At 38.3% G+C, this 17227-nt stretch overlaps 1 pseudogene; it reads right to left on the bottom strand.

Moving 5' to 3' along the window:
* Positions 1 to 13599: 13599 nt before the first annotated feature.
* LOC138143518 (acidic leucine-rich nuclear phosphoprotein 32 family member B pseudogene) lies at positions 13600 to 14508 on the bottom strand (annotated as a pseudogene).
* Positions 14509 to 17227: the final 2719 nt, after the last annotated feature.

The raw sequence follows: 17227 nt of genomic DNA, 5'->3' as shown, positions 1-17227 counted from the left end.
GAAGGAAGGAAGGAAGGAAGGAAGGAAGGAAGGAAGGAAGGAAGGAAGTTCTTAAGGTCATAGATTGTTTGCTATTTCATCCCCCTGCCTAGCATAGTGCATGGCACAAGATAAAATAATTTTGTGTTTGACTGGTTGATATTAAGGTGAGACTTTAGGGTGTTACAAATTGCCTACCCAGATTTAAGCCATAACTTATGTACTGAAACATTATAAACATATTTTGATATTTGGCTAAGCATATGTCAAATCAGAACATGATCACAGAGTTTCCATTCTCTAATTCATCTCATCCACAAACAATTGAGATTATTTTGTGCAAGTTACTAGGGAGATAAAAATACTGAATAAGATATGATCTATGGCTTCATGGAACTTATAGTCTAGTTGGGTAATTAAATGCCCATAAGTGAAAAGTATATAATAAAAGTATTAACTAAATACAATGGGGGATGAGAGGAAAGCTGGGTTCTTGAAAAGAATACAGTTAGATTTGGAACTGGTTGAATGTCTGGTCACAATGAGGAGTAAATTAATGATTTATTGTCAACTTGAAAAGAACCTCCCTTGGGTTATGCCCGAAAATTCATGCTTACTTCGGCTATTTAATATTTTTTTTATTAATGATACTAATAAAAATATAGAAGATATGCTTTTAAAATTTCCACAAAACAACAAACTGTCCTTGCTTCAACTTTTAAAGTTTTCTGCATATAGCCTCCCACCTACCTTTGCAGTTTTATTTCATATCAATCACTTTGATCCACCTACTATCCCAAAAAAACATGGGCTTGTTAGTTGCTTGTCCCTCTTGAAAGAGATTCTAATTTCTGTTTCTGTGCCCTTGTGTGATCCAAGGTGGTCTCTCATGTCCAGGAAGCACTCCCTCCTCACTTGTGATCCTTATAATATCTAGCTTATTTCAAAGGGTAACTTACATGCCTTTTGTTAGCCTTCCAGCTGTAAGGATTCTTGCCCTCTGGAAATTACATTGTATGATTCTATATGCATTCCACTTGTTTTTATGTGAGCATTTTAATTCTCCTTGATAGAATTTAAATTCCTTGAAGCAGGACATGTTTATTTTCCATAGCTTCATTATTTAGAATGATTCTTTGCACATAATAGGCATTTCACATTTCTTGAGTCAAATTGGGAGAGTTAATCCAAACTGTATAACAAAGTCAGGATTCAAAGAGATATCTACAGGAGATCAGCAAAATTCGTTGAGGGAAGGGAAGCAATATGGTCAAGTCCTCTCTCTCATACTACTATTCCAGCAAAGATGGAAGAAAAGCATCAGTCTTAGTGATGTTTGGGGGACTGGGACTTCCAAGGAGAAACTACAATGAACACCCTTTTTCTAGTTCATGGAGAAAATCAGAGACCTGTGGACACTGGGGAAGTTATCCAGTCAGAAAGATAAGAGTTGATGCTTTCAAGTATGATGAGAGGACTAGGGATAATAGGCCAGAGGCAAGCCTCTAGCTCTGTCTCTCAGATCCTAGATTGAGGGGAGAACTTTCCATCACCTGAATGAAAAATCTGCCCCTGTGTAGCAGGATAATAAAAAATGGTAACAGGTGACCTTGTAGTTGTGTCTGTCTTACTGGTGTTCCAGAACCTTCCAACAAAGAGACCTAGGCTGGAGTCTTAAGCTGTGTGCTTGAATGAATGAAGGGAATGCTTCCCAGGGATAAGCATGCAGCTATGTAACTCTGAATCTACAGAGCCTTCAGGCTTGCTGACAGGGCCTTGGACAAGCATCAATCTTCTGGAAATTCAACAGGGGAAGAGTGTGCTGTTGCATTGTCCAGGCTCCCAAACAAAAACCGGAAAACTGAGAAGCTCAGAATGAAGTCACTAATCATACCCTGCCCTGTAGCAAATATCTTACAGGGCTAGAAGTTCTAAATTAGTTGGCCCAAGCTAACCCTAAGATATTTGAAGGATACAATTCTCAATAACTAGAGGAAACAACTTAACCATAGTAGTTACGCGCGCGCACACATACACACACACACACTGCATATGTATTGTATACTCATTGTATAGGTACAAATATATATTTGTATGTGTATATATGCACATATACATGTACACATATGTGTGTATGTGTTTTATATATATGATAATGATCCTTCTAGTGTTAAGAAATTATGAATAAAAATGGATTGATATAATAGAAAAAGAGGGTAGATTAAAAATTAAAAAATGATTATTGGATGCCTGCTGAAGGATACTTCAAAATGAAAAAAAGCAATCCAGAGAATACAATAATAAGATAAATTATCTCCAGTTTGACAAATACATTTTTAGGCAGCCAGAAAGAAAAAATTCCAAATACTGAAGCACTACAGTCACAGTATCACAAGACTTGGTAGCTAAAACACAAAAGTGGAGCAGAGTTTGGAATACTCTAATCTGAAAAGTAAAAACAGCATTATAACCAATAATAACTTACCCAACTAAATCAATTCTAAACCTATGGTGTAGAGTTGGAGGAGAGAACGAGCATTTAATGAAATAGAACACTTCCAAATATATTTTTTGGCATTTTTGGAAGGGAGAAGGCAGGGCAATTGGGGCTAAGTGACTTGTCCAAGGTCACACAGCTAGTATCAAGTGTCTGAGGTTGGACTTGAACTCAGATCCTTGTGACACCAGGGCTGGTGATCCATTCACTGCACCACTTTGCTGCCCAACTTCCAAGTATTCTTAATTAAAAGCCCAGAGTCAAAGACAAAATTTGAAATGCAAACATGGGCATTATGAGAAAAATTAAAAGGTAAATATATTTGTGTAAATAGAAGAGATTCCATATATATACAATATTTACCATTTAATATGACAAGATAAACAAGTGGTCCTTAAGACTTCTAATATCATAAAGAGAATTAAATAAGACAAAAAGTCTGGAAGTGGTTTTACTATGTTTTGATGATCTTCAGACAACAAAGAAAGGGAAGTGAAAAAATAATACATTAGGAGAAAAGCAAAGATGGAATTTACTTTCTCTTACCACATAATCTAGGTGCACAAGAAGAATATAAAGAAAGGATTGGGGAATAAATTTCATTACAGATTCACTTTCAACTGAAACAGAAAAAGAAGGCTAGGGCACATCCATTTGTCTAACAACACATTAGCAAAGAGTTTGAGAAACAAATACAGTGCATCTCTAAAGTTTTTATGCAGTTTTAAGCTATCTGCCCTTTTCATTAAAAAAGATTTGTACCATGACCTTGTAGTCATGTTACTCTGACTGGTGTTCCAGAACCTTCCAATAGAGACCTGGGCTGAAGTCTTAAGCTGTGTGCATGAATGAATAAAGGGAGTGCTTCCAAAGGATAAGCCTGCAGCTCTGCAACTCTGAATCTACAGAGCCTTCAGGCTTGCTGACAGGGCCTGGGGCCTGGGCCCTTTCAAACTAGCTTTCCATTCAAATTAGTTAAGGATGGGGAAAAGGGAAATAGGGAATGAGAGAGATTGGTTTCTTGGAGAGATCAGTAATGATCAAAATATAATCCATTCTTGGAAGATAGATTATAAAGGTTGAAGGATAAGAAGGATGAACATAGTGCATGCAGCATGACTTGAAAACAGTCAGGAATATCCAGGAGTTTCCCTATGAAGACACATAGAGAAATAATATGAATACAACTACAGAACACTTCTTACATAAATAAATAAATAAATGGAGAAATATTAACTGCTTATGAATGGGTTGAACCAATATTATAAAAATTACAAAAATTCATTTGTAGGAAGAAAATGTCAAGAATCTCAAGGGAAATAATGAAATGTGAAAATGAAGGGGACCTGGCAGTCCAAAAATCACAAATTATATTACAATGCAACAATCATCAAAACTCTTTGATAGTGGTTAAACAATAGAAAATCTAATAACTAGAACTGATTATGTATATAAAATATAGAAGCAAATTAACATAGCAAATACTATGATTTTTTTGGTTCAGTCATATTTTAGTTGTGTCCTACTCTTTGTGACCCCATTTCAGTTTTTCTTTGCAAAAATAATGGAATGGTTCACCATTTCTTCACCAGTTCATCTTACAGATGAAGAAACTGAGACAAATACGGTTATGTTACTCGTCCAAGGTCTCAGAACTAGTGCCTTAGGCCGGATTTGGACTCAGGAAGATTTTTGAGGAAAGTAATAATAGAAGTCATTTATATAGGGTTTTAAGGTTTGTAAAGAAATTTTAATATAATACCTCATTTAACTCTAATTACTGGGAGAAGGACATGCTATTCAAAACAAAACAAAATACTAGGACAACTTGAAAACAATCTGACAAAAATTAGGATTAGAGGAACAGCTAAAACTATATATCAAAAATAAATCATAGGGGCATCTAGATGGTGCGGTGAATAGAGCACTGGCCCTGCAGTCAAGAGGACCTGAGTTCAAATCCAGCCATATACACTTGACACATACTACCCGTGTGACCTTGGGCAAGTCACTTAATCCCAATTACCCTACCTTCCCCCCTCCAAAAATGAAAAAAAAATCACAAATGCATACATGATTTAAATAGAATAGATCACATAATAAATAAAGCAGAAGTGCTCAATTTGGACCCAATTAATTTTTAAAATAATTTTATAATTATTTTTGTTGTTATTGTTGAGTAGTGTACAACTCTTTGTGACCCCATCTGGAGTTTTCATGGCAAAGATACTGCAATGGTTTGCTATTTCTTTCTTTGCTCATTTTAAGAGGAGTAACTGAGGCAAAGAAGGTTAAGTGACTTGACCAGGGACACACAATAACACTCTGCAGCTGAATTTTATTTCAGAAAGATGAATCTCAGTACTCTATATTGCCAACCTAGTTGTGCATTTTAATAATTGTATCACAAAATTATTTTTATTTATTTATCCATTTACTAATTTTTAAATTGTTTTTCAGTTAATAACATCATTTTGAGAAGAGGTCCATTATCTTCACCAAGCATGTGTACACGTGTGCGTGCGCATACACACACACACATTAAGAACTGAATTAGAGGTACTCATTAGGAAATTTTTTTTTCACAATTTATGGGTGGGTAAAGAGTTTATTACCCAAAAATGAATACAGAAGAAAAAAATAGACAATTGAAATTTCATAAGATGGAAAGTTTTTTCTAAATAAATTCTGGTTGTAATAATCTAGCAGTGGCTAGATGGAGAAGTGAAACCTAGGAACCTGGAGTCAGGAAAATCTGCACTCAAATCTAGCCTCAGACTAATTACTATGTAACTCTGGTTAACTCATTTAACTTCTGTCTATCTCAGTTTCTTTAGCTGTAAAATGAGGAAATTAATAGTGCCTATATCCCAAAACTTTTGTGAGAATCAAATTAAATAATATTTGCAAGTATTTCACAAGTCTTAAAATGCTAATATTTTGTTGTTGCTTTGAGAGAAATACAGAGAAAGTCTTTGTAGCAAATTTCTTTGTTAAAAGTTTAGTATATAGAAAGGCAGAGCCAAGATGTTGGAGTGGAAGCAGGGAATTATGTGACTTCCCCCCACAACCACCTCAAATACCTATATAATATGACTCTAAAAATTTTTAGAGCTACAGAACCCACAAAGTGACAGAGAGAAACACATCTCCTACTGAAGGCAGCCTGGAAGGCTGACAGAAAGGATTCATCGCAGAGCACTTGGAGCCAAGCTCAGTCTTTCATGAGCTGCACAGTTTTGACCCCAGGGAGGCAGTGGCAGCCAGAGAAGACTTCAGGATAGTGAATCACCAGCAACTATGGCAGTTTCCAGACTTTTCAACCCATAAACACCTTAAAGAAAGTAAAAGGGTAGTAAAGAACTCTGTTGGAAAGGAAGGGCAAAGTCCAGCCCCTGATCCTGGGGGGAGAGGTAGTGGAAGGCATGGTGGCTGAGGCTGCAGTGTCTGCTGCATGGCTGTCTCAGGAGCTCCTATCCTACAGATCATAGGGGGAACAAGCGACCATTCAGAGGGTAATGGCTTTGACCTGCTTGGATCTGGGTTGCTTTCTTAGGTAGTGGTCATGGGGTGAGAAACACCAGTTTGCCAGTGTGGAGTCTGTAGAGCAGGCTCCCTCCTCAGAACCCTGACAAAATTTGCGAAAACTCCAGCAATTTGGGACAAAGCTCTCCTCTCTGGAAGCAGCATTCTACCCAGGGACAAAAAGGATCAAAGCATGGAACAAGAGAAGGACAACAAAGTCAGAACTCCTGCAACTAAAGCTCCAAAGAAAAATATGAACTGGTTACAGGCCATGGAGCAGATCAAGAAGAATCTTGAAAATCCAGTAAGAGAAGTAGAGGAAAAACTGAGAAGAGAAATGAGAATGATGCAAGAAAATCATGAAAAGAGAGTCAACAGCCTGACTGAAGAAAATAAAACTTTAAAAAACAGACTAACTCAAATGTCAAAAGAAGTTCAAAAAGCCGATGAGGAGAAGAATGCCTTAAAAAGCCAAATTTGCCAGAGGGAAAAGGAATTTCAAAAACTCACTGAAGAGAGTAATTCCTTCAAAATTAGATTGGAGCAAATGGAAGCTAATGACTTAATGTTTACATAAGAGGGTATATCTGCATATAAATACATATGTTAGTGTGTGTATATATGTGTCCATGTATACATAGACATAGGGCATAGGATCAGTTAAATAGGAAGGGATGATATCTAAAAAACTAAAATTAAAAGTTAAGAGAGGATTATAATGAGAGGAGATAGGGAGAGATAGAATAAGATAAATTACCTCATATAAAAGAGGCAAGAAAAAAACTGTTACAATGCAGGGGAAGAACAGGAAGGCAAAAGGGAATGGGTCAAACTTACTCTCATTGAATTTGGCTTAAGGAGAGAATAACATACACAACAAATTGGGTATCTTACCCTACAGGAAAGTAGGGGGCAAGGGGATAAGAGGGGGTATGATAGAAGGGAGGGCAGATTTGGGGAGAGGGTAGTTAGAAGCACATACTTTTGAAAAAGGACAGGGTTAAAGTAGAGAATAGAACAAGTGGGGGGCAGGATAGGATGGAGGGAAATATAGTCATTCTTTCACAATATATCTACTATGGAAATGTTTTGTGTAACTACACATGTATAAGTTATATTGAATTGCTTTTCTCCTAATATGGGTGGGTGATGAGGGAAGAAGGGAAATAATCTGAAAATAAAAGTTTTAAGCCCCTAATTATGTGCTAAGAACTGAGGGTATAAAGATAAAAAATAGTTCTTTCCAGAAGCTAATATTCTGAGAAGAAATAATATGGGAGATATGAGAGGAAAAGATATAAATAAGGATGTATGTACAAGCTATGCAGTATATAGAATAAATGGGAGGTAATCTTTGAGGGAAGGACCTAGCAGACCTCCTTAAGGAGATTTGAGGGAGCATTTTGGACTCGGTCTCTGAAGTCTCTCCCAGTTTAGATCTATAAGTGATATCCTCCATGTCATTTTAAATACTGTGGTTGAGTATGTCTCCTTGTTTTATACTTCATTTAATATTGAAATAGGATTGCTACACAAAGTTATATCTGAGACGATATCTATCAAGTAATCTATTATGATTTTATATTCAATCACCAAGACTTTTAGCCACTCAACACACATTTATTAGCTAGTTATATATTTGTTCTATTTATTTGTGGTGCTTTCTAAAAATGCTTTTGTTTCCATGCATCTAATTTTAATGTCTTGTTTCTGTCCTCTTCTTTTTTTATTTGTATCATTATCACCACCTATTAACTCACATCCCCAAATAAATCTCAGCTAGTCCTTGTAATAAATAAGCATAACTTCATTTGTTACAAGGAAAGTGCTAACTCCACTTTTCCAACAGCAGCTCTATTTGGTTTAAACTCCACAGAATGTCATTTCCCACCCAGGAAAAGTTGATTCCCTGAAATCCCATCATCATACTGATTGACTTAGTTTTTCAAAATTCAACTCCTTCTCAACTCTTCTGTGGCCTCTCCACTAGGATAGGGGTTGGATCATGGAGCACTAAATTCACCCAAAGCTTTCCTTTATAGAGGTCTGGGAGCTGAAGTAACTCTACTTTCTATCAGCAGCTCTGCTTGGCTTGGACTCCATGACTATATCTCTTTTGAGGTTCCTTTTGTGTGCTATCTTCTTCCATTAGATTGTAAGCTTCTTGAGTTGCAGGGGCTGTTTCTTCTTCTTCTCCTACTCCTTATCCTCCTCCATCTTCTCCTTCATCATCTTTTTCATCTCTGTCTTCTTCTCTGTCTCCATCTCTATCTTCTTCTGTCTTCTCCATCTCCATCTTCTTTTCCTTCTCCGTCCCCATCTTCTTCATCTCATTCTCTTTCTCCTCCTCCTCTTCCTCCTTCTTCCTATCCACATAATAAATGTTTATTGATTTGAATTCAAATGTAGTCAAGAAAAATACATCAACCCATTTAGTAGGTTTTAAAGTGTCTCATTTTGTACTTCAAGCCTATTACCTCTGCCAAGAAGTAGGAGGAGGCACATCACTTAACCTCTGCACTGTTCACTTCGGTGTCCTGAAGTCTTTCAAACAAATTTTTTTGTTGTTACATTATTGCAGTCACTGTTCTCCTAATTGCAGCCTTGTTTTTCAGGACTGGAAACTGAGATCTAGAAAGTGGAAACAGTTTGACCAAACTCATGCAGTTAGTAAGTATCTGAGTGGGCCCTCAATCCTAGGTCTTTTGATTCCAAAGGCAAGATAATCTCTCTTCCACACCATTCTGCTTCACATGTCCTACCACATCAAGGATAGACACCACCTTTAAGAAATAGAGGAAAATCAGTACATGCCATATTGAAAGAAAATACAAGTTTGACATTTATCTATTTTTTAAAATGCTAAAAAGCAATTGTCTGAATGGTTTCCAGAAAGTTGCCTTGGTGAATGTCACACTTCACCCCTCGCTCTATATGTATCCTTATAAGACTGCCATTTTATGCCACATTTGCCAATGGATGGCATCCAGCATTCCTGCCACCGAATTTCACACCTCTAACCTTTGAGCTAAATACAGCCCTGCACTTATTCAAGCTGTTGCCTCTGTTTAAAGAAGCAATCTGTTGAGAAATGATATAGCTTTCACTATCCATGCAGCTCCAGGATGGGGTCCTATCCAATGTAGAATCTGTACAAGCCTTATCAAAGATGTATAGCAGTACCTTGCAAGGAGTAGGAATCCATTCCTTGTTGGTTGAATGGAATGCATTTCATTTTTGCGTATGTTGCCACTAGGTATATGATGCTTACTTAAGCAATATTCTAAAGATATGGTTTTATCCATTAAAAGTAGGTTTTCTTGAAAATAGTCTCAAGGAACTGAGATCGGCAGGGAAGGCCTTTTGAATGGCTTAATTTTTATTGTTTTTCACTTTTGTCTGCCTCTTTCTCACTCTGTGGACCATATCATCCATCTGGTTTTCTTGGTAAAGATACTGGAATCATTGACTATTTCTTGCTTCAGTGGATTAAGGCAAACAGAGGTTAAGTGATTTCCTCAGGGTCACATAGCTAGAAAATGTCTGAGGTTGGATTTGAACTCAGGTCTTCCTGACTGTAGGTCCAATGTTCTATACATTGAGCCATCTAGCTGCCCTCCCTCCCAATTTGATCTAACATTAACTTCTTAATTTTATCTAGCACACATTTGTTTAAGGGTCTACCAATATGGGATGATATTTTCTTTCAAACAGGATATCACTATGATGAAAAGAGAAAACCAGAATGCATGTGGGGCAATTCTTCCCCCATTGCTTTCTATTTTTTACATTTAAAAAAGTCATGATTGGAATAGAACCTCTATTCAAATGCCGTGTTGACTTTTTCTGTTAGTCTATAAGTTTCTCCATTCTTGCCATCACCTTTCTCTATTTCTTTCCCTTTCCTCTCCCACCCCACCCCCACACTTAACAGTGATTATAAGCACCTGACTTATGAAATTTAAATTTGAAAAAGTCAGAGCTGATGCTTCATCAACCTGTAAAGTGTACCACTTTAGGAAACAGGAAAATGTAGTGTTTACATGACACATTTTTTACCCAAAAACAGTGAGGTAAGAAAAAAAAAAGGAAGAGACTGGTTAGCAGGAAAGGGTTTATTTTTATCTTTTTTTTTAAAGATCTTTTACTCTTAAATTAAAACCTCTTAGTTTCATGGAATTGGCAGCCATTTATGGCTGCTAAGAATGAAATGTAATAAAATGAAATCATAGAATTTTTAGAGCTGGAAGGGACCTAAAAGATCATCTCAGGGAGTCCAACTAACTCATTTGATAAATTAGGAGAAAAAAAGGCTCAGAGAGGTGATCATTTATCCAAAGTTACATACGAGATCAGTAGCAGCTAACTAGTTCAGGTGTAGTGGAAAGCAAGATTGGTTTAGAGGTCAGGAGGCCAGGGTTTCTTATCTGTATAATGGATATAATAATTCTCGCACTATCTCTCAACACAGCTGTTGTAAAGGAAATGTTTTTTGGAATGAAAAACAACTATTTAAATGCTATCAATTAGGTCATTTCTAGTGACACGATGGATCGAGTGCCAGGTCTGGAGTCAAGAAGACCTGAGTTCAAATGTGACCTCAAACATTTACTAGTTGTGTGACCCTGAACAAGTGACTTAACCCTTTTTGCCTCAATTTACCCATGTGTAAAATTAACTAAAAAAAGGAAATGCAAACCACTCCAGTATCTTTGCCAAGAAATCCCCAAATGGTGTCATGAAAAGTCAGACACAACTAAAACAAGTAAACAATAACAAAATTAGAAACCAGCTTTTTCAATATTATTTTATACTACTCTGTCTCATAATAATAATACATGATTAGAATACAAAAGGGGCAGTATAGTGTCCTTACAACATATTATTCATAGATAGAGTGTCAAATTTTGACTCAGTAAGGGAGATCAGGATTCAAATACTGTCACTGTTACTTTTTGGCTATATGATTTCAGACTAGTAATTCAATTTGTCTAACCCTCAATTTCCTTAGCTGTAAAATAGGCACACCACACCTCATTGGGTAGTCTTAAGTCTTATATGAAATATTGCATGCCAAGTGCTTTGAAAAATCTAAAGCTGGGGGTGGCTAGGTGGTGCAGTGAATAAAGCACCAGCCCTGGAGTCAGAAGGACCTGAGTTCAAATCCAGCCTCAGACACTTAACACCTACTAGTCCTGTGACCTTGGGCAAGTCACTTAACACCAACTGCCCTCCAAAAAGAAAAAAGAAAAAAAGAAAAATCAGAAGCAGCATAAAGATATCTATTGTTGCCCTTGTTGGCACAATTAATATTCATAAGTTTGACATTAAAGTTCTCTAAAAACATGGAATGCCAGATTTGCAAGGAATCTCGGTGGTCATACAGTTCAATTCCTTTTACACCATACCTGATATATAGTCACATCTCTATTGATTGAATATCAATAGAAATATATAACTCACTACTTTATATTACCTATGTTCCCACTTGGTACAACAATTATTTCTAGAAAGTACAAAGACAAATCCCTCTCTACTTCTACAGAGATATGCCATCAAAAATGTTACCTTCTTTATTACTATAGAGGGTTATACCATCCTTCTGTTCTTCAGGCTCACAATCTAGCAATAATCCTGGATTCCTCATTATCTTGCAAACCTCTCTTCCCCCCCTTTAATCCAACCTATTGCCAAAGTTTGTTGATTTCACCTCTGCAACAGCTCTCAAATACGCTCCCTTCTCTTCTCTGCTACTGCTACCCCTCTGGTTCAGGCCCTCATCGCCTTACACCTAGACAAATTACAACAGCCTGCTTGTGGGTCTGCCTGCCTCAAGTCTTTTTAAGTCCCTCCTCACCATCCTCCATCTTCCATTCAGTCACTAAAATAGTTTTCCTAAAATGCAAATCTTTTCATGTCAGCCCACCTACTCCCCCCCTCAAATTCCAGTGGCTTCCAGTTGCCTCCAGATGCAAATATAAAATGTTCTGTTTTGCATTCAAATTCCTTGATTACCTAGTTCCCTTCCACCTTTCCAGACTTTTTACACCTTTCTTCACAATACTTACTATTTGAACAAGTGACATAGACCTCCTGGCTGTCTCATGAACAAGACACCCCATCTCAGCTTTGGACATTATCTCTGACTGTTCCCCATGCCTGGAATGCTGTCCCTCTTCTGCTCTGCTTACCAACCTGGTTTCCTCTAATGACCAACTAAAATCCCATCCCCTACAGGAAACCTTTCCCAAGCCCTCTTAATTCCAGTATTTTCCCTCTGTAATTTCCTATTTATCCCATTGTACACTGGCATAACCAGGATGGCTGCTAGCACACGTTCTTAGATCTGCTTTACTAGGAAAGCTAGCTGTTCAAGGGGTGAACGATCCTTTTTAATTACATTCACTAATTCAGGGGAAAAGTCAGCACCCTGAACTTCAGAGAAAATGCAAACAGAAAAAATACAAGCAGAGAAATAAAGACCAACAGACAAGGCCCTGACTCCTGAATCAAAACAATATTGCTATATATTTTATGTACATTCTTGGATCAAAAGAGCCTTTACATCTGAGCAGTGGGGTAGCTCTGAACATATGGCCACTCAGAATCTTGATCAGGGAATTACAAGATCTTCTCATAAGCAAGCCTCAAAATACCAACTCAGAGTTTTTATGCACTTCTCAGAGCCAGAAGGCATCACAACCCTTGTGACCCAATGCCTAAATAGAAATTAGCAAAAGGTGAGGAAGCCTTCTTACAAGCAAGCCTCCCTTAAGCAAGTTTCCCTTAATGGGCTCCACATGAGGCCTATTAACAGGCAGGGAAACTCTTAAATGCCATTAGCATTACACCTATATATAGCTTGCTTTGTACATGTTATTTTCTTTATTTATTTATGTACATGTTATTATATTTATACATGTCTTTATGTTATTTCCCCTATTAGATTGTAAACTCCTTGAGATCTTACAGGCACTATCATTTGCCTCTTTTTGCATCCCCAGTACTTAGAGTAATGCCTGACGCATAATAGATGCATCAAGCCTTATTGAACTAAATTGAAAAAATACAAAGCAACTAAGAGTCTCATTACTTTCCACCATTTCTCTGAGGTTTTAAATCCCTTTAGCCCTCTGCTCTTAAATGAGCACGATGGATTTCCCTCACCAGTATTCTGCTCTGATACTTGTTCCCTTCTTCTCTATGCTCTATGTGAAGATTCAAGTAGTTTCACAATATAAATCCAATTATTTTTCCAGCCTTGTTTCTTTTTTTTATTTTTCAAATTCCAGTTTTTATTTATTTAAAAAGACCAATAATAGGGAAGAGGGAGGGGGCTCAAGGTTTATCCTGAGAAAGTGCCAGAGCCCCTGCCCCTTCAGGGCCCAGGCAGGGCATGGGACACATTTTTCTTGGAAACAAAGATTAGAAAGAATTCCAACAAATTGTTGCACAAAACACCCCTAAAAATGGAGAGAACCTTTGGTCACCGAATCCCCTGGCCAAGCAGTGCCTATGGAGCCCTTCTGGAAAAGAACTGACCCCAGAGCCAGCAGTGCCCAGGGCAAGCTACCAGAGTCCACCCACAACCCGCTGCTCACTGATGGCAGGGCAGCTGACTTATTCCTCCTCGTCATCCTCACTGTCCTCCCCCTCCTCGTCTGCAGCACGTTTCCTTTTCCCTCCATGCTGGGGTTCTTCTCCCTCTTCCTCTTCATCCTCCTCTCCATCATCATCTTTGTCCTCCTCATCCTCCTCATCCTCTACCCCATCTTCTTCCTCCTCCTCCTCATCATCTTCTCCATCAACATCATCCTCATCCTCATCCTCATCAATCACATCCTCATCAAGTTCCTCCTCCTCTTCTTCACCTTCCCCGTTCTCCCCGCAAACACTCTCCAGGCCCTCCCTTCCAGTCTCAGGGTCCGAATCTGGAGCTTCCCTGTCATCGGCATCGTAGCCATCGAGGTAGGTGAGCTGGGGCAAAAGGGCAAACACACTCTCCTGGTAGCTCATCAGCATGGTTAAGTCGCATTTGAAAAGGTCCAGGCTCTTAAGGTTCGGCAGTTTCTTCAGGGGCTCCAGTGTGTTGATGTCCTTGATTTTGTTCCCACTCAGGTTTAACTGGATCAGGCTGGGTGTTCATTCTGCCAGGACCTCCAGGCCTCCAGAGAGGTGGTTATCACTCAGCTCCAACTTTCAAAGTCGGGGAAGCTTGGGTAGGTTGGCCAAAGACACAAGGTTGATGTTGACCATGCTGAGAAACTCAAGGTTTTCAAATTCTGAAGACGGGCCCCCAATCTTCCCATCATCTGAGAAGCAGTTATCCAAGGCTAGATCTTTCACCTCCCCTGGCTTCCTGTTCCGCAGCTCCAGCATAACCTGCCTCTTGATGTCCATGGCCGTGCAGCCCGAGCCCAGCCCAGCCAGGGAGCCCCAAGAGCCGCTGCCGCCAGGGAGACCGCCAGGAAGGCACCAAAGGCAAACAAAAGGGCCCAGCCTTGTTTCATATTACTCATCTTCACATATTCTGAAGTCTAGTGAAACTGTACTCTTTATTTTTAATCCTCCATTCCATTTTTCTCCCATCTCATTTCCTTGTCTTTCTCACTCTATACTCTACACCTAGAATGGATTATACTTGTGTCTGGACCTAAAGAAGGTCCTCTTATCCTTCAAGGCTAAATTCAGTACCCCCTGCACAAAGCCATTCAGGATAACCTAGTACAGCCAAAAATGATCTCTCCCACCTCAAACTTATCAGACTGAATTGATTTCTCTGTTATATTTATCACACTTGGCTCTGAACAATAGTTATTTTGCCCTTGTATTTCCTTACTTGTTCTTCGACATCAGGTCATTGTCACTTCAATCTTGGCATATATTCAAGTTGAATACAGTGCCTCAAACATAATAGATGCTTAATACATGTTTGCTGAATAAATGAATCGAATATAATTTTATACTGCTATGCACTTTTTTCTAATTATTTTATTTATGGGAGATGTTCTTCCCAAAGATATTTATAATTCCTTCAGGGGAGAACTTTATAGCATATTCCTGTCCCTAACAGCCCTTAACACAGTGCTAGTGACATGGTAGGCATTTAGTGAATACTTGCTGAATGAATTTTCCCCAGTGTATTTAGATAGATGAGCATCAGATCTAAACTTGTTGGAGCCTCCCCCTCTTCAGCTGCTGGCCCTTAGGAAGAAGTATAAAAGATAAACCAGGTACTCAGGCAGAATCAAAGAAACAGGAGAAAATAAAAGCCTGAGAATAGCTCAGGTCTCATCTCTTTCAAGATAGCAATCTGTTGTGCCAAGAATGTCCTATTTATTTTTTACCTTAAAATGTAACCCAGCAGTTCTCAAACTTTTTTGATCTCAGGCCCCTTTTATTTTTTAAACATTATTGAGGCCACTCTTCTCTAAATTATGTTAGTGAAATATTACTATAAAAATAGTTTTAACCTCACAAACCCTTAAGGGTTCCCAGTCAATACTGCAGTCTCTTCAATTGCAAAATTGGAATAATAACAGCTCCTACCTCAAGGGATTATCATGACAATCAAATGAGATAACATTTGTGAAGAGCTTAGCACAGTGCTTGGTAGATGATAGGTACTATATAAATGTTTATTTCCTTCCTACTTCTCCAGACTTTACTGTAAAAACCACTGCTCTCTCAATGAGTGGGGGAGGGACTGGTGAGAGCGAATTTGGAAACCAAAATAAAAAATAAAGAATGTTAGTTTTTTTTAAATGAATAAAAATTCAAAACAAATCAAACAAACAAACAAAAAGACACTGCTCTAAACCAAGTCAGAAAAATGAAACAGGAAGAGCTGAAAGATTGAGAAAAATAGTCATTAAGAGAGTATAAAATTCAGAACAATCTGGAGGTGCTACATCCAGACTGTGATTGCATTTTATTAATTCTATAGATATGGGGAGAGTGAAGAAAGGTTTAAAACAAAGATAAAATTATTGTGGAGGCAAGAGATAATTAATGATTATATCAGTTAAGAGGCCATCATTCTTTTAACTAATAATAATAATGATAATGATAATGTTGCTGCTATTGATGCAACTATTGCTGCTGCTGATGAGGGGTGACCTATAAGGTGACCTTATGCATGTAGGGTAGTGATTTATATGGCATAACATGGATTGACTGGATGTAATGGGCATGCAAATTTGGAAGATCTTCCCTGCCCCTAGGCTAAAGTGCACCTGAAGCCTGGGGAGGGAGGCTTGTTTTTCAGTAGATACTTTTTGATTGGCCAGTGGGTCAATAAGGTTGTTACATTCTCTGAGCCAGGAGAAGGCTATATAAGCCCTGATATGAGGCTTTGTTTTGGGGGCTCACTTTGAGAAGTGTTCTGTGATTTGATCTGGATTCTGGGAAGCCGTTGTCTAGAGCCGCCCCAGCTTTGAAAAACCAAGATGTGGAAACCCAGATGTTGACTGGGTATGGATGTAATGGTTGGACAGTTTGGAAATCTGTCTACTTGATCTGTTTCTGTCTTGATAATTCTGCCTGTATACTTTGAAGTTCGGGGTGCTGACCTTTACCCCTGAACAAGGTAAACAATATATGTCTGACTGATTAAAGTAAGCTTGTTAACCCATTTTGAGTTGCTTTCCTTTATCAAAGCAGATCCAAGAACCTGTGTGAGCAACCACCCTAGGGACGCCAGGGTGCTTGCTGCTACACTGGAGTACTCACTTGATTTAGGGGCCAAATGGTAGAGCTGGGAATCCTAGAATTCACCACACTGTCTTTAGGACTAGAAGATTTCCAAATCTTCTGGGACAGAATAGCAGTGGAGAGGTGGCCAGAATCTTTAAATAGCTGCTCACCAGGCATCCCACTATTAGATCTACAGTGGGCACTGAAACTAATTAATAAATCCTTCTTTGTTATACATCCTTTACCTACAAATCCCCTTGTAGGAAAGGGGAAGGAAACAGAATCTAAAATAATGCCATTGAACTCTGTGCACATTTCCAAAGCTGCATAGGTTAGTAGATAGGTAGGAAGGAAATACAGGCTTATAAGATTACAAGATAATAGATTTCAAGGTAGAAGAGACCTTTGAGGTTTTAGAACGCAAATCCCTCATGTTATTAATGAGGAGATTGAGGCCCAGGGAAGTGAAATCTTTTGCCCAAGGTCATCCAGCTAGTAAATACCAGTAGGAGGATTTGAATTCAAGTAATT

The sequence above is a fragment of the Petaurus breviceps genome, unplaced genomic scaffold, assembly GCF_028583685.1.
Source record: "Petaurus breviceps papuanus isolate PSGF00001 unplaced genomic scaffold, PetGlider_PUasm1.0 90644, whole genome shotgun sequence".
NCBI classification, from domain to species: domain Eukaryota; kingdom Metazoa; phylum Chordata; class Mammalia; order Diprotodontia; family Petauridae; genus Petaurus; species Petaurus breviceps.
Note: the sequence above shows the minus strand (reverse complement) of the source record. Positions and strands in the feature narration are given on the sequence as shown.